The sequence below is a fragment of the Rhyacophila brunnea genome, unplaced genomic scaffold (genome assembly GCF_057557595.1).
Source record: "Rhyacophila brunnea isolate RB1 unplaced genomic scaffold, BYU_Rbru_1.0 scaffold_15, whole genome shotgun sequence".
In the NCBI taxonomy this organism is placed as follows: Eukaryota; Metazoa; Arthropoda; class Insecta; order Trichoptera; family Rhyacophilidae; genus Rhyacophila; species Rhyacophila brunnea.
The window spans coordinates 8805681-8831990 of NW_028232806.1; the positions used below are offsets into that span (position 1 = coordinate 8805681).

General features: G+C 33.4%; 1 protein-coding gene across 3 annotated transcripts in view; it reads left to right on the forward strand.

Moving 5' to 3' along the window:
* Positions 1-26310, forward strand: part of LOC147074894 (ferric reductase 1) — a 98499-nt gene that overhangs the window by 38137 nt on the left and 34052 nt on the right. For all 3 annotated transcript variants that reach the window (XM_085943149.1, XM_085943148.1, XM_085943147.1), the window contains exon 3: positions 12300-12384. The gene's annotated coding sequence lies outside the window, so the exon portion shown is untranslated. The remainder of the gene's footprint in view (positions 1-12299; positions 12385-26310) is intronic.

Here is a 26310-nt window from a genome sequence, read left to right on the forward strand (position 1 = left end):
ATCAACTTATTGAGAGTTAAATTCAAGATATAATATCTCTTATTTAATAACCATTTATAACTTACTACTATAGCACGATTTTACTGTTACTTATTTTACAGACACTCTTTGTCACGTTTACCTAGTATCCATTACAAATTATTGTTCAAAGCATAATAAAATAATATTAAATTGCTTAGTTATATTTTCTTTATACCTGTTTTGTCGTAAACAGTCAGGTGTGTTTTATTATAATTGTTACGAATTTGAATCCCAACCATTTTTAATTTTTTAGAAGGTTTGCCGGGTAGACGACAGCCAGCGGGGTTTTTTGTGCAACACGATGTGTTGAATCTTAGTTTCTAATTAACTTGATTACTGTAAGGCATAAAGCCCACCAAAAAAGCGTTCGGTGCGCTCACTACTGAGTAGGCCCCCTCCCATCCGCGCATTACCCTTTACCTATGTAATAAGGGGCTCAAAGAGCACAAAATAATTATTATTAACAGCGTCTTTCATAACAAAGCAATAAAGATATCATTAAATTTCTTGGGGCCTGTAATTAATATCGGACACGCAATAACTAAACAAAGAGTTCACTCTTCTTAAATAATGGCTTCTCGCCCGTCTATCGACGACGCTTCGAGGAGCGTGATTTTGCTTGCCGTGTTCAATGAATGGACTACGTTGTATTTTTGTTAATTCGTATCGCTGAGAAGCCAAAAAACGGTGACTCATGGGGCAGGCGGGCACAATGCGCCGTCAAATCCAGTGTGCGCTGGCGTGTTTGATTACGTTGTATTTTCGATGATTCACATAAAAAATCTTTAGTGGACTTTATGCCTAAGTAAAACATCAGGCAACACTCAATCATTTAAAACCAACGTCCATTTAAGGAGAGTGTTGTCATTTTATTACTCGCATTGTGTGGAATTTAAAAATATGTGGCCTTCATTAAAATAAAACTTTTATCAACCTTGCTACATTATAATACTATGTCCGAGTTATACTGTAACCTGACATTATCAAATCTTTAACGTTATAATTGCAATACGAACGTTCATAATAAAATTTATCTCCTTTTTTCCAATATTTATTATTTTTTTTAAATTACAGATCTTATATTATTAACTTTACTTGCACTAATTTATACATAATACATAGTGTTACCATGTGTAATAATGTTAAATAAAAACAATCTCATCAGGGTATCAAAGCAATCATACTAAAGAGAGATGGTACTCGTATTGTACGGCTGTATGAAGCCGTTTTCTTTGCATATGACGTACAATAAAATCTCGATGCTCTTATTATTAACTTACATATGAAACGTTATACAATGATCTTGTTTTTCAATACGTCTACCATACTTAAACACAAAAATATTGTCCAGTAACTTATTTCGCACTATATATTTCAGCAACATTTACCTACTCCTGGTTTCGACCTAACCACATCAATCAAACTAATATTTACCGGCTTCACTTCTAGCTTTACTAAGTCGTTTATTTAAATATCTTTTATCTTACTCTAACGCATATTGGAAATAATATTGCATGCCGAATGCTTTCTCACTTGCACTCACAGAACAGATAATAAATAGAATACCGATTGGTTATACTCAATACGCCGCATCTTGATGCAGGGTATTGAATGTGTGAGTGTCCTACGAAAATGAAGTACGCATTATACACGTGTACCTAATAGTGTGTGTAATACAAGCGTAAATGCATAAACCGAGAGCAGTTTTCAGTATTCGACGTAAAACGTATTCTTGATACGTGTGTAAGTTTAACCCGGATTCTTCCTTACTCGAGTCGGTTACCTGCTATCGCCTTACCCGTTATATATTTCAGTTCCCATTATTTCTGAGTTCCCTGTTAGTTTTTGTTCAGGTCTTAATTGGGGTGTATTTATTTAGAATTTTTGATGTGTCAATTGCAACTTTTCCCTTCAAAAATATAGTATTGGTTTAAGTTTAAATATGTAAAAAATCTGTTGGCAATGCAATGTCTGTAATCATTCTCTGTAACCCCGGTAAGTCGTACATGACGCAAAGTAATGAAATATAGGATCAAACCTATATGGCAAAATGCAAAGTACGAGAAAGTCACTTAAGTATGTTTTCTAAAACTAAAATTCGATTCCAAACAGATTTTACATGACGAGAAACGTGGTGGTTTTTATCAACTTTTAAAGCGATACAATGCTGTCGTCATTGAAAATCTTACGCATAGATTTATTATAAGAAAGTTTTGATTACGAAATAAGTTATTTCCACTCCTTATTAGGTACTTTATGGTCACACGAGGGGTATTGCCGTTCGCCAATAATACTTTACAACAAATGCCGTTCTCTTTAGCTGAAATTACGGAAGTATTAGTCAGCAGGATTTAAATCATTAGAGCAAGGTTACACTTGTCTTGTATATTCTTACAATATAAACTAATGCCATGTCTTACAATTTATTTCATTGTAAAAGCCTTCAAATTAATGATTATATAAGCCGACTTTAGACATAAAATAATCTGAACTCCATATATTATTAATATTATACTTCACCTTGTCTGTATATTATATTATTTACCTACACAGTATAAGATATGTATTACTATTGTACTCACGATAGCCATAGGTGGGTCCATGGTATTCATGGCCGGCCATTTAGACCTACCTATTCAATTTTATATAGATATTATATACTATATATCATATTATATATCATATTTCAAGTCGTAATTTATTATTACAGTCAAAAAATATTTGTTTATCAATAGAATATGCCATTAAATCATATTTATCTTTGGATATTTTTATCTCTTATGGTTTGATTACGCAGGACTATGAATTAAAAATAAAACTAACCAACACCATCAGCTATGTATACCTAATATGTATTCTTAATTCAACGAAAACAAATAAAGTATGAATGAAAAACTATGCACTGTTTTTGTTGTATCGCCCATAGCATACCTAAACTATAATGGTTTGGTTTAAGCAGGGTCTAATTCATGGGTGGCCAACCCGCGGCCCGCAGGCCGCATGTGGCCCGTGGAGGAGTGAGAAAATAAAAATAATATCAAATTCTTCCGCTAGATGGGCTAATTTTGCAAATTGAGATTCGATATTGGCTCAAGATTTTAAAAAGCACCGTGTGCTTTTGCTGCATTTGGTACGCCATTCTCTGTAGACGTGAATTTATTACCAGGAAATTTACAAATGGAATATTGTGAACTATGTTGCGATGAACAGTTAAAGAAGAAATTCCATCAGGTTGGTTTGGAAGAGTTTTACAAAACATATATGGACAAAGAGAAATATCCTGCATTTTACAAACATGCTCTAATGATGACTTCGCTATTTGGAAACACTTACACGTGTGAACAGCTTTTTAGTCGGATGAAGCATATCAAATCCTGAGTGAGAACACGAATCTCACTTTTTGTATTATAAAAAAAATTGGTTTTGCGGCCCGGTAGGAAATCTCATTTTTTGAATCTGGCCCGGCTGCTGAAAAGGTTGGCCACCCATGGACTCTAACAGAAGGTTAAAAACTAACCAACATTATCTGCAATAAAATGTGTAGTCTTAGTTCAATGAAAACAAATACGTAGGACTGACGAATTTTAGTGTGCACTATTTATGTCGGATCTTAACAGCCTAACTTCACCCTTATTTCTAAAAAAAAACACTTTTGGGAAAACTCAATTGAATACTTTTCACGCCCTTGCAATGCAAGCCTTACTTGATTCCAAATGTATCCAATAGGAACCAAATAAGAACGTTCCAATTAGATACATTTGTAAAACATGCGTTGCCGTGTTTCTTGGCCCTGAATCATTGTGCCAAGATGTCTGCAATCATATGACCATTGAGGTACGCGCAATGCATGTCTTACTTCTTTTCAAATGTATCCAATAAGTAATAGGCAAGCCATTCGAATTGGATACAATATTTGAAATCAAACAAAACGATTAGGGAGTTTTTTGTTATTTTAATATAGATTACAATTAATTAACACTTAGGTTTTTAAAACAGAACAGAACCCGGACCTAAACGAACAACTAAAAAACTGTTCGCGTGGTGATGCTTATATTAAAATCTATGAATCCTACTTTGATAACAATTGTTAAACACTTTTTTAAATGTTTTTTTATACTCATATTAATAATATAGTAACATCTATCCGCATATAGAAGGTAATTCTATTTGTACGGTAATGTTTTTTTTATTACCGCGTGGGAGTTTTATACTCATCCAAGTATGACATACGCATTGTTTGTTATTCATCCAAATACAATAGCTGAGATAAACAGAATCTGCATATATTTATGCACATTTATACATTTTCAATAGCACACTATAATTTGTTATGCTCGTGATATACACCAGCGAATTTTACGGCTGTGGAGATCTGACATAAATAGTGCAAACTAAACTTTATCAGGCAAACTAATTTGTTGTCATTAAACTAGTAATACGAATTTTTCTTCGTCGTGTCGGGTCTTCAATAGCTAGAATATGTCGCTCCAGAAGTTGGCGAAGGCAACACCATTTTCCTCGGCTTGTAGGTTTTCATGAAAATTTCAGCTTACTGGGTAATCCTTGCATAAAAATAGGTGCTCTATGCTTTATCGCCTCACTCTTTGGTGCGCCCTAACATGGTTCTCAGTTTGTTTAGGGCTTTCCATGTACAGTACGCGAGACTGGTTCCAGGTGGGAGGTGCTCCGCTGGCTTTATCCAATCTTCCAGACCCTCAGAGGCTAGGTTCGTCAATCTAACAGTCGATCTTCTTCGGGTGGAGTAATACAAATAATTGCAGATGGTATTTGTTAGTTTTTAAATTTCAATTATACCCTGCCTAAAACAAATTGAGACAAACCACAATAGATATTAGCCATTAAATCATACATCATTTTAGATATTTTATATATAGCAAAAAAAAAATCATTTATTGTGGTTTGATATGCAGGGTTTAATCAAATTTTAAAAACCATCTGTAATTTGTATTCTTAGTTCAATAAAAACAAATAAGTATGACTGACATAGTTTAGTGAGCATTATTCACCTTCACCCTTCACTACTGGCGTCGGCTTATAATATCGTGGGTCTCGGCTTCGAATTCCAGATCTGAATATATTCACATGTTGTTTCTCAATGTGTTTTTGAACCCAGAGTATGGATAGAATAGGTTAAGCAAGTTTAGTGGCTAACATACATTTCTCGTAAAAACAAAATCATGTTAATATATCCTCCACTCTGTGTAAGCTCGTATGATCTTCTTTGAATCGGACGTGGTTGAAAGGAGAAAAAAAACAGGGAACACAAAAAATATTAGGAAATACCGTTACCTTCTGGCTGGCTGCAACTTAGCGTTTATCAGTTCTAGCATTTTCAAATCATCCTAGCTATCAAAATTTGCATCTGGCATTTTTTGACACCGCAAATAACTTAAAACGGGAATGGGACAACTGGACGCTAGGATAATTGGGCGCCCCACTGTAGGTTTACGTTTTGTTACTATTTTAAACAGAATGTAGGTATACGAGGAATTTTAATCAGTTTCTATCTACTACTTAGTATTTTTAATTCATTTTCCTCTTAAGATAATGTTTTTTTATTGCGGATTGAAAATAATTATGCCTGAGGCTTTATATAAAAATAAAATAACTCTCTTCTCGTTGGAACTTAAACGCATGCACAAATAAATCATTATTTACGTGTGCATATTTAAATTCTCACCAAGTATTAAATAATAATATAATAATTTAAATATAAATAATAATATTACATACGAGTGGTTCACAGGCATAGTAAACCAAGTCCATTCTGGTTATTTTTGAGTAAGCTATGTTCAAACATAATATTTGAGTATTTCTTATTCTGTAAGGGTATGATTTCCATTACATAATAACTTAAATGTACTCAAAATAACACTTTATAGTTGTAATCATACCCTTACATAATTATAAATACTCAAATATTATGTTTGAACCTAGCTCACTAAAAAAACCAGAATGGACTTGGTTCACTATGCTTGTGAACCACTCATATATATTTATAAGTACCTATAATTCACGAACGTCTATTTATTTTCGAATTTCATTCGATTGTGTGGCACCCAGTTGTCCCAGCGCCAAATCGTCCTAGACCCCTTAAAACCACCCATAAAAAACTGGAAGCCTTTTGTTCTTGTGCCTTACTGTGATCTTATAAATAAAATAAATGATGTTATATACATCAGTGTTCACGCAATTTCGTATCTGAATTATTTTTTAGTTGTATTATATGATTTAGCATTCGTTTGCTGGCGTAATTCCCTTATTGTATTTATTCATTCTTATTCTGGCAGTGTATGTAAAATTAATAATTATCGTATTCCCAATGATACAATGGAAAGTTGTTTGCGGCACAACATAAAAATGACGATGTTGGTTAAATATTAAATGCATTGGAGACCTTCAGGTGCATTTATAATTATAATTACGAAGACGTTCTACATAGATTCGTCATCGGAATGAATATATACAATGTTTTGAATCAGTAATTATTATAAATTTAATAACATCGCTTGCAATAATGTATAATTCAAAGTAGAATTTCAAATTATTTCCTTACTGCCCATATTTACCATAATATGACATTATAATAAGAAATTTGTTGTTTCGAACTTAAAAGGAATGCGCGTATTAATTGATCTGTGGATCTATTCTATACACAAGGCGAATATCGACGGTAGCTTATCATAGTTATGTATTGAGGCGGTTAATTGTTACAATAAGTTAATAGTGTGAACTGTCAAAAAGTGCTATGTTTAGCACCTCTCTTGGCGGTGTTAACTTTTAGAGCGAGATAGACAGTTTTGTCAGTTTAAACTGTTAAAATATGATAAAGTGGTAATATGTTTCACATTAGCAGTCGATAGCCGCCTTGTGTATAGTATAGACCCAATGGAGCTGTTCATATATGACATCATGTAGTGGCGAAGGGTTGAGGTAGGCTGTTAAGATCCGACATAAATAGTGCAAACTAACAACTCAATAGTGTAGATAGTGTTTGTTAGTATTTAAAATTCAATTAAACCCTACCTAATCGAAGCCATGGTAAACTATAGTATAAAAAATATCAGGCTCTCGATAAAATATCTAAAATTATGCCATTAAATCATACATAATTTATCTATTATGGTTTAGTTTACGTAAGGCTTAATGGATTAAAAAAAACTAATCAACGCCATCTGAAATATCTATTCTTAATTCAAGGAAAACAAAATAATTATGACTGAAAAAGTGTGCACTATTTTTGTCGGATCGCCCATAGCATACCAAAGTATTATGGTTTAATTGAATTTTAAAAACTGACCAGCACCATCTGCAACTTTTATTCATAATGAAAATAAATAAGAATAACTGACAAAGTTTAGTGTGTATTATTTATATCGAATCTTAACAGCCTACCTCCACCCTCGCCACTGCGTCATGATATTATAAGGTCGATTTATTGCGAAAGGTCTATGACAGTTGTAGAACATGTGACGTCATAAAATCAACAAACTATAAACTCATTATTTTCTGAGAATAAAAATAAATAATCCATTGTTATACCGAAATCGATAATTTTCCTCGAAATTGTTTTTAACGAATAAGGGGAGGTATTTTAAAATGTGACATCATTTAGGCACGGAGTAAAATATTTTGTGATGAGTGTTATGATGAGGGAAATGGTGTTCTTTACATCTTTTTAGTTCAAAGCAGGCTTGAGAGTTGGTCCATTTTTTTGGGTCCCACATCAGTTGAAGTACAGCTTTAGAATAGGGAGGATTCAGAAGATTTTTTATGACTGTGTACTTTAAACTGTATGAATACTATCCGTGGCTCTATCCGACTGAATTTCTCTTAGAAGAAACTGTAGTTTAAAGTTAAGAAGAGATTTATATTAAACGGCTAAGTATTTTTTGCGATTTATACACGGTGTAAAATACCAATTGGGAGGACAATAACTGTGCTGAATTAAATCGCTGCGGATATTAATATATTCCACTTATGTGAGGTGGGTTTAGATGGACGTTGTTTTCCATGTACTTTTTACTCATATTAATTACCCTGTCTTTTATTTATTTTCTTCGTTTTTTATGTAATATTATAACGCTTTAGGGCGTAGACATAATATTTTATAAGACTGCAGTTGGCGTATGTCGGGGTAGGTTTTACTTAATTCCAAATGCATTCGATTAGAATCAAGTAAACCTTGCGTCAACGCATGCCAACTGCAGTGCCGTCTGCAGTGTCTGCGCTCTTTGTAACATTATTATAATTTGTAAAATAAATGTGAATTTGCATTTTAATACTCGAAATTGTTGTATGAGATATGAGGTGCCACCGACCGGAATATTTTTTAAGCAGATCGGCAAATAGTATAAAATTTACGTTTTACGCCAGGCTTATATGTAAAATAAATAAATTTGCCGAAAATTGACGATGATGGCATCGATTATCACTTATATTTTTTGATGTAGGTATTTATAATCTATAAAAAATGGTTTCGTAATAGTCAAAATACCATTTGTTCTGTCAGTGGCCTTATTTACTTTTTTTACCAAATTACTTATTGTCAGTTATTTTACACCAAAAACGTTTCCATAATAATAAGGTGATACAAATTCAAGGTTTCCAGATAGTATCAATGTTACTGAACAAGCCATTGACAAAATTATACGATTCGGTTCTGGTAGATTATATGAAACGGTGACAGTTTGATACCTACGTTTAAAAATTCATGCCAAATATTCACTCGCTAATTGCGTCTACCCGATGTATCTATAGTCTATGGTCTACCCATACTTTTTACTTTATCATAACTTCACTTGTTACGTTTAAGTCGTCTATCGACTTCAACCGGCTAAACCTCTAAAGGCTTAATTACATTGGCAGACGCACAGACCCAACCCGATCCAACGATCGACGCCGACCGTCGTCGCCAGCTATTTGCAATTACACGCAACGATTCAATCTCGTTGGTCCTTGATTTGATTGGTTTAAAATAATAATAGTGTTGCTATTATTAAAAATATAGGTTCAGTGAAAACTAGATATTTCTTAGATTGGTGGCTACACTGAACGCATTCCCGCGCAATTTTACGTCAAAAAAACTGAGCTGTCAGCTGTCAAACCTAGCGAGCATCAGATCTGTTAAAATTTACGCGGCCGTTTGACATTTATAGAAAGTTTGTATACTTATTGTTAATTTACATCATGAATAACTGGGCGAGCTTGAATCTCCAAACCAATTGAGTAATTCGAATAATCCAAAGACTAATTTATTGTAGCGAGTATGGGTAGGTATATTTCAACTGGCTCAGGCGGTCAGGACTAAACAGGAGTAAACGAAATCACTGGGTCAGAAGTTGGCTAACTGAAGAACAGCGTGATCGCCATTGAATATGGCGGGTTTTTTTACGTTCCACACTATATCTTTGGCGTGTATTAATTCGACGAGGACTGTGTCCTCGGTGATACTCCATATATATTTTTTGAGTTTTCGCCATCTTGTAGTTGTTCAGTTGAAATCGACCAGTAGAATGAAATGAACGACCGTTTGCATGACTCGCGAACAGGCGCATATTCGGCTATATTTTCGTACGCTTTCGCCAATCTTCGCTTGATAATGAATGGATCGCACGACGGATAATAGAAAATTTTCCACTTTCGCCCCGATCGCTCACGATCCTTGAAAACCATAGAGAATAGAGTTTGACAGTCGTGGCAGACGATCGGGCCAGACGCAATCTGCCAATGGAATATGGGCTTAACATTGAATCGCTGTGTTTGACCGCTGCAAACGTAAAATACTTTTTTCATAAGAAAGAAATGAGACATTTTTATTGACTTGCCAACATTTGACGAAAATGACAACTGCCATTTTTATTTCCAGAGCCCATTTTAATGTTTATCTTAATATCTTGTAATGCTTCAAATACACGAACAGACTCAACGACACGCCGATCGTTGTGAGCAATCGTCAGCCTTAAATACCAATTACACGCTACAAATCAGTTATCAATTCGATCGTTTCGACGCTTGATGTGGTCGGTTCATAACATACGTTGTGTTTTTGATAACGTTAATACTAAATATCAATACCACAACATTATATTATCTTTAGTCGACACTGATGAAAAGGGGGAAAAAACGCCACCATCTATCTTTCAATCTATTATAATCTTCAAATTCAAATTTATTTATTTTACATATAATAAACATGACAAATTATAAATTCAAAGCGTTCACGATATGACATAAAATAAGTCTTAACAAAATTTCAAATAAAATTACAGGACAATGTGCGTAAATAATACAACCATAAAATAAGAAAAATAAAACTACTTGGAAGCACACACAGCACATGTTGATAGGCCCTATCTTAAAAATATATAAAACAACGTCCACCTAGATTCACCATCACGTAAGTGGAATATATCAATATCCGAAGCGATTTGATTAAGAGCATACATAAGTGAAACGGCAAATAATTTTCAACAGTATGTGGGACGTAATTTCGGCCGCGTTGCCAGTCGGAGAGCGATAGTCGAATTGTGAGCACGTCAATTTGTTTTGTGATGGCGTCGGAGGAATATATTCTTAAATCGTCTAAAGGAGACTAAAAAACGTTCCGTATGTACTTGAAAAAGAAAACATGTCAATGAACATACTATTATTATTACGAATATAATAATAAACATAACATTAAAAGGACGCATGTTGAATTTTTATGACAATAATATTTCGTTCGGCTCGCGTCATTTTCACAATCCGCGCATCGCCTAGTCACTATCTTTTTAGACCATGCCTCAGCTGAGGTATAGCCTTAAACATAGTTAATGTCCTCCCAATTGGCATTACTAATGGCAGGTTAGTTAGGATGCCCTCGATTCCTTATATAATGATCAGAGATTGATTTAAGTTACTCGCAATAAAGTGTGTTTTTCGAAAATTTTCCATTTTTAATTTCAATACATGTCATATAAACGGTGCAAGTAGCCGTACTGACATAATGAATATTGACACACATTACTTATTGACTTCAGGGATAATACTTATTTTGTTTCTCATACTTTCATATAAGTTTCTCTCCTTAGGTGTAAGTAAGCTTTTAATATCCGCTGTTAGGTACTTAGCGCTAAATTTAATAACGTATAACGTACGTTACATTGTTCTGTTATATAGAAGAACCATACAGTGGTGGTATATTATTGTACATCGAGATAATGCGTGCTGACTTATCTCGTCCAATCCTCTCCCCAAACGCAAAAATTAACCTAAAATTAACGCAATCAACGTGTAATATATTTTTAATTAATTTGTAATTAATTTTTTATGTTTAATTAAATTTCGTAATCAAATCGACCTTAGATATTAGTGTTTTGTGACAGGTTTACAGGTCACCTTTTATCAGATAACTTATTGTTAAAATACGTATCTTTTTCCTTAACTTTTTGACGAAGCGAGCGCCTCTTACATATGTACCAACTGCTTATTAAGAAACTGGCCACTGGAAACACAATACTAATATTAGGGGCCGTCCATATATGACGTCATGCTCAAGGGGAGGGTCTGCTAATATATTGTGATGACTTGTGACGAAGGGGGAGGGGCGTCAGAGGAAATGTGGCGTCACAAGTAAACAAAAATTTAAAAGGATTTTAGGATAAATATTTAAAAAAGAAAAAAAACTATTTTCAACGTTTAGGAAGGGGTTAAAAATAGCCAAAATTTTGCCATTGTGTCGTCATATGTGGATGTCCCCTTATGTACATAATGTAAATAAAAGTTATTAAAAATAAACTCAACACAAAGGGATTTTTAAATTATAAATATTATGTCCAACTACATAACGTATCTTTTTCATTATATTTATTCTATGTTATGTTACCAACGTTTTTTTAATATTTTTTTCTAAATTACTTATTTTGTTTCTGTAATATATTTTTCAGAAATTTAATTCAAAAAATAGCGCAGGTTTTTGTTACGTTTATTACCTTCTAAGTATATATTATTTCAATCAACACTTCAATTATTACAATGTTTTTTTTAATATCGAATTAATATTATTTTAGTCAACCCCTTGGTATATTTTTGGATACATACCTTCGAAGTTATTAAAACTTCAAAAACGTATTGACAAATAAATTAAAAAATTTAATTACCCAATTCGATTTTCAAATATTTTTATTTCGTTTGAGGCCGATTTATTCCTATTCTGGGGTTTATTTATTTCTTTAAAAGTTATTTTTAATCTAACCTTATTTTATTTTTATTTCCAGTACAAGACGCGGTCGCCGAACCCGATCGATTCCTTCGGGTAACCACAGCAACGGCGGAGTTCACACTCCAAACATCGACCGAAAGGTAAATTACCAACTTATCGCACTTGGAGCGTGTCAATGTTATGAATATTGTATGTGCTGTGATTGTTTGCACTTACCTGTCATTCTAGTAAGCGAGAGAATAATAAAAATCTACGAATAAATTGTTTCACTATTTTTATTGTATGAAAGTATGATTATTACATACAATAATGATACAACAACTATCCACGGCCTCTACACGCTGCGGACTGTATTTCTCATACTATTTGTATGGTACGTTCACATGCTGCGTGGCCTATGTAGGACGCGTGCGACGCGCTACGGATTTCAATAATATGTTTAATAAGGTTGAATTAAAAAAAAAAAATTAAGAAAATGCAACCAAAATATCAGGGTGCGATTTGGAGTATAATATAAATATTTTTAAAGAAAGATAAATTCGAGTATGAATTGAATAGAATCTAAATATTTTTTTCATATTTTCTTTTTTTATTAATCTTTCAGAGATTTCTTGATGACAAACGAAATATCAAAAGCTTGCGTCGGCATATTGGAGAAATAATAACTACAATCGTATCATTGTTATACTCACTTTAACGCAATAATATTTTATTATTAATTTATATACTTAGCTATTTTATTTTCGATTACTTTACAAATTAATCCACTGAGACATTATTAGTTGAAATATTTTCTAAAGGATCTGAAGCTTTCAAAATAACGACGTAACTATGTCATTTTGTTCGTTCGTTTGATATAAGGCTTTATTGTAAAATTTCAAAATCTTACTTAAAAACTCTATGCTTGCACTCGAAAAAGAAATCATTTCAATTAACACCTAGTTGTACCAACAAGAAAGTGATAATTCATGATAACAGGGGACGTTTAGTTTATATTTAGTTATACATAACAATGATTGTTCGATACGTAATGATTGCAATTTGTGCATTTACGTCGCGGGCAGCTTAAATATTTTCTCGTCAATCATACTGTCACCATTGTATACAACGAACAAAGAAAATGAGAAAATTACAATTTGATTGATACTAGAGAACTAATACATTATAATTTATAAAAAAGTAGTTTCCCTGGTACTTTCTTATCGAATCGAGAATCTTTTCGTATAACATGAAATATAACTTTGGATACCTACGATTTAATGCCTAAGTTCTTTATTACTGTTTTGTCCCCCTTTTTATCAGAAAATTTGGGTCTAGTTTCCGGGAGATGTGAAAGGTATTTTTTTAGCGACACGCACATTTCAAGCACTGGTAATTTGTCTGTATTGATATTATAATACCGTAATTATTATATAAAATTGAAAATCTACTACCCTTCTAGACTCACGACCAAGGGGCATGACCTCTTCGTCAATAGGTATACAATCGCGAGTCCGATGATGAGGGTAAAATACCGTTCGGAATTGGTACATGAAATAATACCCGCATTATTATAATTCATTGGCGAAGGGTGGAGGTATGCTGTTAAGATCCGACATAAATAGTACACACTTAACTTGGTCATGCTTACGTATTTGTATTCATTGAACTAAAACTATAAATTGCATATATTTTCAGTTATTTTTTTAAAAATTCAATTAAACCCTGTAATAACCAAGTCATGATAGATAATAGTCAAATAATATTAGTAAATCTAAAATTATGCCATTAAATCATACAGTTTTCTTATTTTTTAGATAGAAGACCTAACTCTTTTTTTAACTCTTTAGACAAGTCCTAATGAATTTAAAAACAACTAACGAAAACCATCTGTAATATGACATTCTTAAGGCTATACCTCAGTTGAGGCACGGTCTAAAAATATCGTGGCTAGACGATGCCCAGATTGCGGGTCGCGGTGCAAATGACGCATGCCATACGACATATAATTTGTCATATAAATCCAACATACGTCCATTTTATGTTCTGTGTATTGTTCTATTAGTAACAATAATAATTTATTCATTGACATGTTTTCTTTTTAAAGTAAATGGGTAACTTTTTTAGTCATCTTTACACGATTTAAGAATTAATACGCCCATCGCCATCACGAAACAAAGTGACGAGCGAGAGCGAGAGTTGAAAATTATTTGTCGTTTCACTGATGTATCACCTTAATTCAACAAAAACAAATAAGTATGACTGAAAAAAAATGTACTATTATTATAGAAACGCTCATAGCATTGATTTTTAAAAACTTATCAACACCATCTACAGTGTGTACTCTGAGGTAAACAAATAAGTATGACTGATAACATTTAGTGTGCACTATTTATGTCGGATCTAAGCAGCCTATCCCATTCCCTCGCCAATTCAATAGTAAGGTGCTTGTTGTAAAATCTGAAGTGTATATATAGTTTTTAGGTATACATATATTTATTATACCTTGGCGGATGAGCAACGTTGCCAGTTTTCATCGGTGGTCAACTCGTGGTCATTGCCAGGTACGGCAAAAGTGGTTTTCTCAAACCACAACCAGTTGCTATGGTATGTAGAGCAATGCTTATCGGGAATATAGAAAAAAAAACTGGTTTTACTATGAACTGGATCGTAGTAGACTTGAAAATGCGTGACATTGCTACACCTGTGTAAAAATCGTGAATAGAGACCAATTAGTTATTAATTTACAACGACGATGGATCAGTTGCAATTTACTTGGATTATTCAACAGTTTTACACTCTATTATACAACGCTATGCGAATAATGAATACATCCACACGCGGGAAAAGCTTTCATTCAAATACACACTTATCAGCGGCGTTTTCTCTGATGCAAATGACGCAACCGATTCGTCAGGGAAAGGGGGGAGCTCCGAAGAGTTAGAACCAGTCACAAAGTTATTAAATTAAATTAAATGTTTTTGGCAGTAGCATTCTTAAATCACTGCAAAAGTTGTTTTTTTTTTTTGTTAATAGATTGAAAGATATGGAATTGCTAATTTAATATTGTAAGTTACAGGCGAAATGTTTTCATTTTGCTACTTACCACTTTGGGTATTATCGGAATTGTGGTACCTGGGGACTTAACCCTTATGCCCGTCATCTCAAGAAGTGTTAGTGTGTAGGGTATTTTGGCAAATTTACTACGGCCTCGCCACGATTCGCGGCATCCAGCGGCTGGTTTGATGATGTATGTGTGGTGATGATTCCATATCACCTTGGACAATCCTCGGTTCTTCGTTCCTGTTGATACTACTTGTTGATGGTGGTGTACATGTTTAGTGTAACAACAGAGGATACTTCATTGTGCTTCTATCGCCCTCGTATTTATATTCAACGATATTACTTCCGTTTCCAAGGCTACTGCCGGCCTACTGGATCACTCCAGCGTCCCCTAAAGGGTTATCTCATCCACTTTGGGAAACGCTGTTTAATTAAATAATGTACTATGCTGTAATTGTCATTTTAAAATAAATATCTCTCAATTTCAAGTTGTCATTAATTGACACTATAATATGAATGATTATTTCATTATTATACATACTGTCTAAAGAAAAATTCTTATCAAAATTTCAAACATTAGATATCTTCACCAATTTTATAATACCATTTAACAATACAATTTAATAGAGTGCTAGATACCAAAAAATATTCGAATAAAAAGGCTTAACTTCTGTAGTTAATTTTTTTAGTTGTTTGATTCATTAATAATGTCGATGGTAGTCGATGTTATCTCGAAAAATACACGTTTTTTTTATTGTTTAGTAGTTAGCCCACCTGTGTGGTGTCCCACACCTTAGCCTTGTACGTTTCGACTACTTATAATAATATGCTTAATGGAAATCGTAAACATACTAAAATATACATAAAATGAAATATTACCTACATGGCTACATTTACGTGTGTTATACACTTATAAATGATAAGTATTTCTTGTTATGATTTTTAATAAAAACCGCGCGTACTGTGAAATTCCACAACTTGCTAAACGATGAAAATATTTGACACCTTACCTATTCTAATAACCTCAACGAAGTATGAATTTTATAAATATACATACTAATACATAAGGCGCAATGCACACTGAAATTCGGCAAGATTTCAACATGGTCATATATCATAACTCATAAGAAGTCATAACAACATAACCGCCCGTAATGTTGCCAGTAGTACAATATTACATATTTATAATTAAATTAAATTGTAAGTAGGTACCTACCTACCGGAAGAATTATGAGTGTTCTAAAAATAAGTAGTTACTGGTTATTATCTACCGCAAATATTTGCTACGAACTATGTATTATATATTTAAATTGTATTGGAACATCACTCACTATCTTCAAATAAACCTCGTATTCCAAATAAATGACATGCGTTTTAAAATGTCGTACAATTTACGACTCGACGAAATGTTAGCCGGCTCTAACATACTCGTCTCGTCTGCAACGTGTCAAATACATCGTGACGTCATAGTTACTCACAAAACACACGTTGCCAAATAGAGCTCCGAAAATTGGTCGAATGCGAATTTTCAGTTTTAAAAAAACATCTACTGTTGCAATCGACAAGTTGCATGCTTCTCGGGCTGCCAGTCGAAAACGCCATAATGCATACGAAGACCTACGAATTGGCTATTCCTATACCGGCTATATACGTTTCGACGGTTACGTGCGACTGTCGCTAGGTATATATGCGCGGTCTTCATGTGCAACATCGGATCGACGTTCTTAGAAGGTTTGATTTATGGCTGTGCGGAAGACGAGGCGAGTTTAAATATGAGAACCGGCTTAGAGTTAGAAGAAGAAAAAATCATTCGGTCACAATGTTTGTCTGTCATAATTATTATATGCAATATATACAGATGTTTTCGGCCATAACGTATTCGAATAAACTGTATTTCGTGCAATTGGCCGGACTAAACGGACAACCAATTTTCATATAAATCCTGATAAAATACTACATCAAATACTATTATTTGAATACATAAGTAGCACTAACGTCAAGCTAAAAATTCCTATCAGAGATTTTCATTAGGAAATCAAATAATCCTCGCATCTGGAAAAAGATTCAAAATCTTTTGTTACGACTGCCAGTTTGAAGTTCGCTGCTCAGTTATTATGAAGACATTAATACAAGTACTTACGTTAAAACCACTCATTTAATTTTACTAAAGCCTACCAATAAAATTAATAACTTATTCTAGCATCGCTTAAATTAAAATATTATGTTTGTTTTTTTGTTGTTTGTTTTTCTTTGGACTTATTTGGGGTTATTAACTATTCATGGGGCCCATATATTTTATTCTGTATACGCATGCGGTATTCCACTGCCTTCATGATGCAAAGCCTGAACCTATCTTTTTGCACAAGCATATTTCTCAAACGAGTGGTCCCACTGTTCAGTTGTCAAAATCAGATCACATTGACATATTTATTTGCAAAATCATTTAAGTATATATAGCTTTCCTCGCTTCGTATCATTGAATACATTGAATTATAAAAAAAATCTGCAAATCAAATAATCTAATTTATTATTAGCGTTATGTATAAATATACATTCTTGTTATTCATCAGATGTCAACGTCAGACTATTCCGTCATACAAAAACCGGTGGTAATATCAGTTTCCAATAATAGTTGTCTTATGTAGCGTTGAGCTATACGTTATGTTTGTGAAAGATGTGTTAATATTGGTACCTATTCTACAATACAAACGTAGATTGTAGAGTACATATAATTAAGTTATTGAGCATACATCATTTTGAAAAACACTTTCTGAGAAAATATATTATAACCAATAGACAAAATCTTTTTGAAAAAGATTGTTCAATAATCAGTATGGTACATTCTTAAATCTTGTCAATTATTCGTTGAATAAAAGAAATAGTTAATTATAAATTATTAGCAAGTTCAAGTAAGTTACATCATAAAAAATATTGGAGAAATCCACGACGTCGGTTAGTAATTGAAGTAATAGGTATCTACTTTGATTTAATAAAACAAAAACCGATTGCCAAAGTAGCTTGATTTAGAAGAACGCTGATGAGTAGGTATTAAAAAGGCCAATAGTTAAAATTTGTCGCAATTAGTACGTCGCCTTGTAGCATAGAGGTAAATGGGACGGACGGGGCGTAAACCCAGGAGATGCAGGGTTCGATTCCCTGCCGGGGTGGCTTAAAAGATTTTTTCTATTGGTAATTTCTATTGGTGTTTTTCAAAATTATGTATGTTCAATAATCAGAATGGTACATTCTTAAATCTTGTGAAGTATTCGTTGAATGAAAGAAATAGTTAATTATAAATTAAGTTATTACTTATTGTCGTTTTGGATTGACCGTCATTTTAGCAAGCGTCCTTCTGTATTATGATATTATACACCGAAGAACTTTTCTTACTTTAATCGACACATCCAATTATTAACAACACAGAACCACCAAATCAGATGAACTCCGAGGTCTTCAAGATAGGTACGTTAAATAATCCATTTTAACGAAAATAATAAAAAAAATTCTCCGACAAGTGAAAACGTCACTATAACCACTATATAAAACTATAGGACAACCATAGACAACAGCGGGAGGGAAAGGATGGGTAGGACCAATCGCTTCCATAAGTATCGGCTTGTATCTGTAGTAGGCAATGGGAATGCCCACTCTTGTAGTGACCGATATCGAAAGAAAATTGTGTTTGCATACCTACATAGCAAACAGGTAGTTATATATTGTTAGTATTGAAAACATTTTATGGATTAGAGTAATAATTGAGGGTCTGTTTACCCTTAGCTAACATCCCTATATACGTATACTATAAACTGACCTACATGTTTACTAAGTTTATTTTAGATGAACAATTATTTCGATTTTATATTGTAATAAGAATTTAAAATACTTATCTGCAAATACTAAGGCCGACTATATTCAGGTCGTGGCACTGAACTGAGAATTACTATGGTAGTGCCAGTTATATATTAAATAATTATAAGATAAAAAGAACTTTTTATATACCACGTTTTTAAATTTTCTGTTGAATCATATAAACTTGACAATTCTATGTATTAATATAAACTTTTTATTGTACTTGATAGAAATACTGAATAAATATTATAGAATACAGAAATGTTATTTTGGCATTTCATATTGATTTCCATGATAACGCATGTATATATTAATAATTTAGTTGCTAAGACCCACTTAGCAACCAATAATAGTGAGTAGTAAATATTACTTTTAATGATTTTTTTCCGAAACATAGAAAACAGATTTAACTGAAAATGAATTCAATTCTGCTTAAAGGTGGCCAAAAGTATTAAAAGAATGCATTGTCGTCGTGTTATGATATATTCTAAAAGTTTCAAATGTTTAGCTAGTCGGGAAGTTAAAAATCTTTGACAAACAAGAAAAAATCTGTAAGGTGCATTGGGGTAATTCCGAATATGGGTATATTCCGAAAGTTCAAAAATTCTACCAATCGAAGCGATATTTTCCAATTGACAACATTTAGTCTAGACGCCATGTTAATTGTGCTCGCCTCTTCAGTCGGTCAGTCGTCGCTAGTCGCTAGTGTCAACAATGCGTGCATACCATCAAGTTTTTCGGAGAAGTGTTTTTCGCGCCATTTTTGCTGATTCGTAATTACCCCAACTTACATATCTCGGAATTCTGGTATGTTATTTGAATAAGTGATTGCTTTTACGATAGATTATCGTTTTTTACGAATTTGTGAGAGAACACAACGTCCTAGCTGTGTTTTTAATTTTTTTTCGGAAATACCCCTTTGGGGTTATTCCGATATATATGCATTCCGCAATAGCCCACTTAACTTTTTCATAGTAATTGGCAGTGACTCACAATCTGTAAAGAAACTATAATTATATCTAATTTAGATGTAGGTACATAATATACTTAATAAAAAATTAAATTTAAAGAAAGTAAATTAAGCGTCGTCCTTCCTCTCCCGTCCTTCGTCTCTTACCGGACTAACTGGAATACGAGCTGATAAAAAACGTGGTAAAATAATCGTCTATCTATAAAATATCTAAAATTGTGCCATTAAATCATACGTAATTTTGGACATTTTATAGATAAATTGTTATGTTTTATTTACTTGGTGTGGTTTGGTTAGACAGGGCTCAATGAATTTTAAAAAAACTAACCAACAACGTATTGTGTAATAATATGTATTCTTAATTCGAAGAAAACAAATAAGTATGGATGAAAAATTGTACAATATTTTGTCGAATCACCCATTGCATACCAAAACTACTATGGTCTGGTTTAGGCAAGGCTTAATTATTATTTTAAAACTAACCAACACCATCTGTAAATTGTAATCTTAGTTCAATAAAAACTAATACGAGTTTAATGTGCACTATTTATGTCGGATCTTAGCAGCCTACCCCAACCTTTTGACACTGCCCTACTACTATTTGATTCATTTTTTATTTTTCGATCAATGCGGTAAAACATTAATTTTACTTATTGAGAATAAGGTTTACAAAACCAAATATTTTCACCATTATATTATTCTAAGAAGTGATTGTAACTGACCCAAATGTGAAAACTCAGCACATACTAATACAAAACTTCGTTGTGAGTAAAGTTATTAATTGCGTTTCCTGAATGGAAATGTCCTCAATTACTTTTGTTAGCCTACCTACCCCCTTAATGATTTAATCAATGATGGAAAATACGTCGTATCATCTTCTTTCCAGTCATTGCATCATTTATCATGAGTATGGTATTCACGATAAGACCGCTTTATGCTCAATATCGTCGCCTCAAAAGCAAAATGGCACTTGTGCATAAATTGAGTTTTGAGAAAAACGCATTTTAAGGCGTAAAACCCACTTAACGCAGCAAGTGTGGCTCTCGCGCAAAATTTCACAAGTGGCGCGTAAATCAACGAAAATACAACGTAATCAAATACGCCAGCGCCCACTGGATTTGACGACGCATTATACGCGCCCGCCGCATGAATCATCGTTTTTTCGCGAATCACCGCTTCTCGGCGATACGAATGAAAGAAAATACAATGGACTCCATTCATTGAACACAGCGAGCAAAATCACGCTCGGACGGCGTCGTCGATCGACGGGCGAGAAGTCATTATTTAATAACAGAAAACTGATTGTTTAATTTTATTGCATGTCCTATATTTCGCTGGTTGAATAATGTCGTCGTAAATATTAATTACAAGCCCCGAAATAATATAATATTTTTATTGCTTTGTTATGAGAGACGCTGTAATAATAATTATTTTGTGCTGCTTGGGCCGCTTATTACATAGGTGAAGGGTAATACGTGGCAAGAGACGTGTGATTATGGTTATGAATAAACGCTTCATTCGCCGACTTCGTCCGCTCGACGCGTTCTATGGGCACTATCGCTAAGTGTTTTTTGAATGAAAAAAAATCGTGGAGATGTTATTACTTAATATTTTGAAATGAAATTTGGAACACATGTGACCTAATTACTCAAGATTGAAATGCAATTTTTATTTTTTTTATAATTTGTCAATTTTTGATTTTTAAGAGGTTTTAAGTCACATGTTACCTTTTTCCTATATGCATTTATGAATAGCTCTATCTTCATCTTTTGATTTGCGAGCGTCCACTTTACGCTTATTGCGATCTTCCAAAATATTCATTTGGGCCTCTTTGTCCGCTGCCAACATGTTTTTAAATTTTTCACAAATTTCACAAGTTCACTTTTTCTGCAACGAAATTATTTTTTTTGTACAAAAGCCCTTACTCACTTTTAAATAATTACACTTGTTACCTTTTTCCTATATTATTTTTGTAAACATTGCACATAGTTTAATTTTCCTATACAATAAATGAAGATCAGTTTACAAATACACAAGTAACCTTTATTTTCTTTGCTCAATTGTGAATTCATGGGTTTTGCTTCACAAATGTCGTTTTGCCCATAATGTAGAGAAAAAAATTACGAAGAAAACTAAACCAAGCAATTCTGCCGTCCTAAGCGAAAGAGCAGTATCTCAAAAATGTTAACTTTTGGCTATGAGCAATTTTGTAAAGATACAAACCGCACCACTTTGTAAATTATTATTTGATGTTTATATGCGATATAATACCTATTCTCATACTTACCTAACTGCTTATGGGTTAATTTTAATTAAAAATTAAAAACTTAAGCTAATAAATGAGATACGTCCATTTTGCTTAGTAAATTTGGTTTCGAAATAATAGATACGACCTCGGCCTTTATGATGTTGTAGGAAAACTTACATTTATTTTCAAAAACTTGCATTCTTTTATACTTTCGTACAAATCAAGTTTTAAATATCATGTTAATTATATCTAATGGCCAACTAATGCAAACGCGCCAGTCGCGTTGTCAGCACTAAATGATGTGCGAAGTGTTATTACTTCTAAAATCGTTCTCAGCACACACGACTAACTGTCATTTTGCTTGACAGGAACGTTTGAAACATGATGTAATATGAAAGACTTTCTTGCCATAGAACTGTATATTTCCAAAATTCTTTGTTAAGAAACTGCGTCCTTTCTTCAGATATCATTTCAGCGCACTTATGAGCATATTTTTTCAGTATCACAACCATTTTTTACTGCATGCATTTCTGCTATTTTTTGCAACTTTTGTTTTTTTAGTTCTTTTAAACACAAATCAAACTTTTTTCTCTTTCTAATTAATCCCTTTTTTGTGTAAAGGACATCACTGTTGCGTTTACGTTCACTAAAAATTTCACCTGTGCCATTATTCTCATTAATCTCACCCTCATTCAATATTTGCCGAATATCTTCAGTGACAGTGTTATTAGAACTGACAGGATTAACTGCCTCAAGTTCTAATAATAATGAAGAATCTTCAACTATAATATCATTTATTGGAGATTCTGTTTGATTCAAAGAAGTAACATCATACATAGTCGCAGTAGCAGTAGCAGGACTAACTGGCGGCCAAAAATAATATCACATTACATCTACGTTGGTCTGAAATAATAAATCACGTATTCAGTCGGAAGCCAACAGCGGTGGAGTGAGGTTGTACAACTTCGCTTGCGTATTCGGGACGCTATTCGCCTGGTTACTCGCGAATGGTTATAAATACGGGATACAACAAAAATAATATTGTTTGTAAATGAATTTGACAATAAACTCAACATGTGTGGTCCCATGTGATTTTGACAATCAGTGCCAGTGCTTGAGAAAAAGTGAAAAATATTTATTGTTGCACGGATAGTGCACTTTGTGCGGGGAGTGCGTCAAACGCTGTGAAGCGAGGGGTTGTCCACACTGTTTTTTGTTCACACTGTTGCGCGAATTCCAAGACCGCGTGAACGGCAAAAGCAATAAAATGGAAAACACCACGATGGAAGTGAATGAAACCAAAAAAACGAAGAAGAAAAGAAACGATGATGAAGAGGAAGTGGTTGGAGAAAAAGAAGAAGAATGGCAGACGGTGACCTCTGGAAAAAAACCCAGAAGAGACTCTGGGGTCACTCCAAAGGGAAACCAAAACATCGTCATGATAGCGACGGGAAGTAAAATTCCATTAAAATTGAAAATAGCGCAGATGCTGCATAAGGCAGGAGTAAAAGTACAGAAAATTTACAATAAAAATTTAAAGACGTACATCCAAGTAGAAGACGAAAAAGAAGCAGATAAAGTGAAACAAGCTGGAGAACTCAAAGATCTCGGTTTTGTGACCAAAGAGAATGACTCCTACTCTTATGGAGTAATAAGAAAAGTCGATATTGATATGGACCTCCAAGAACTGCAAATGGAAATCAAAAGTGATGCAAAAGTAATCAACCTTAAGAGGTTGACAAGAAAAGGTGATACAGGAGAGCTGACAAAGACCTCGTCAGTCAGTATTAAATTTGGGGAGAAAATATTGCCGAGAACAATTTACATATATGGAGTCTCTTTTGCTGTAGAACCGTATGTATTCAGGGTTATGCAATGCTACAAATGCTGGCGATATGGGCATATCGCGAACAATTGCGAACGTACAGTAGAAACGTGCCCTAAGTGTGGTGAAAACCACAAAACCTGCGAAAAAAATGAGGAAATTACGTGCATCAATTGCAAAGGTAACCACGCGGCAAACAGCCAAAAATGCCCAAAGTGGCAAGAGGAAAAGAATTGCAAAGAAGCAATGAAAAAAATGAACATACCTTTCAAGGAAGCAAAAAAAAATATGTTAAATAATAGCTATGCTGACATATTAAAACAAAAAAAAATCGTAGGAAGAGATGAAAGCGAAACAATTCAAAAAACTAAGGAAAACAAAAAGAAAGAAGAAGCGGTGGTAGAAGCTTCAGGCTCAACAATAATATCTACAGGTAGTAGCGTAAAACCTACAAAAAATAAGAAAAATTCAAAGGGGAAGACAGAGGTTAACGCGATGGGAGAAATTATGAAAGTCTTGCTGAAAGGGGGAGACTGGCAGCAGATCATTAAACAACTAATAATTAAAGCAGTGGACTGGGTATGCAAACAATTCAAAGAAGGACACTTAAAGGAAATTCTAGGGGAGGTTCTGGAGCAAAATGGATAATAAAAAACAAATTAGGATTTAACAATGGAATGCCAGAAGTATGAAGCAAAAAAAGGATGATATAGAACTCTACTTAATAAGACAAAAAATTTCAATAGCATTAATCTCAGAGACTTGGCTGAGGTCTGAATTAGACTATCTGAAATTCAATGATTACACGATGTATCGAAAATACAGAAGGGATGGATACGGAGGAGAGCGATTCTGGTGCATAAAACACTGGCGTCTAAAGAAGAAAGAAAGAAAGACGGAAGAGCTAGACAAAATAATTATAAAGCCATTTAACAGAATAGGAGTGAGGACCTGATCGAAGGATCCCCTTCTAGAAGAGAAGAGGCGATATGACAGCGAGTCGCAGTCAAAGCCTCGGTAAAATCACAAAAAAAAAAAAAATCACGTATTATAAGTAATATTGTATTTTTTGGCCTTTATCTGATACACTATAAATACGGACATAATATTGAATTATATCGATTAAAACAAATCAAAGTTACCTTCAAAACACAATATGTTTTCATCCTGAAGCATTTCTGAAACCATACCCACCCAAATTGTTCTGCATTGCCTCACCAACATCAGGTTCCGAACATTTAACAGTTTCTGAAATGACGTAAGTCCGCACTTAACGGCCCACGTGCGCCGCGTCGCGTAGGTCAAAATTGAGGTTTTATGGTATTTTTAAAGCATAAGCCTGGACATTTCCTAAACGTTGTAGATAATCTATTTATTTTATTTTGAAGCCTGATTATCCTTTATATTTATTTTTAACAATTGATGACTACATAAAGTATTTTTAATACATACAATAGTATTCTTTTAAACCTCTCGATCTTTAGAATATAGTTAAGATTTTCTAGATATATTAATTTTTAAAGGTATTTATAAAATCATTAGTGAAATTAATATTAATATTATACAGTGAAATATTTACTTATAATCTCTGTGATCCCAAATTTGACAAGAATTAGGCATTTTATTATTCAACACGATTAACACATTTGAAGATAAATGAAGTAGGGAGTAAGATCATGTTAACACGCGTGTTTGAAGATATATCGAACCGAAAAAAAATCGTTTCAGCAACAGCTAAATTATTCTTTATTAATTCTTTCTCAGTTTTAGATATAGATTTCAGAATACTTACTTTGAAAACAACCAAATTTCGCAACAATCGCTGATAATATTGTAGTATAAAAGAATATAAAAGTCGATTTGATCGAATTTGATTGACATAACCTCACATGCATTTTTTCGAGAAATTTAAATGCATTGTATTTGAATAATATTAATGTCTTACCTAATTCCTTTATATTTTATTGACACATTATCATCATTTTCATCGCTCTTGAATACACTCTTGATATATTTTTGATGAAAACACGCTTGTCAAACCTACAATAATACACGCCGAAACGTCAAGCCGACAATTATGGCATTGTCGCTAGCGAAATATTGTGAGCTTTTTCGGTCATAATGGTAAGCGA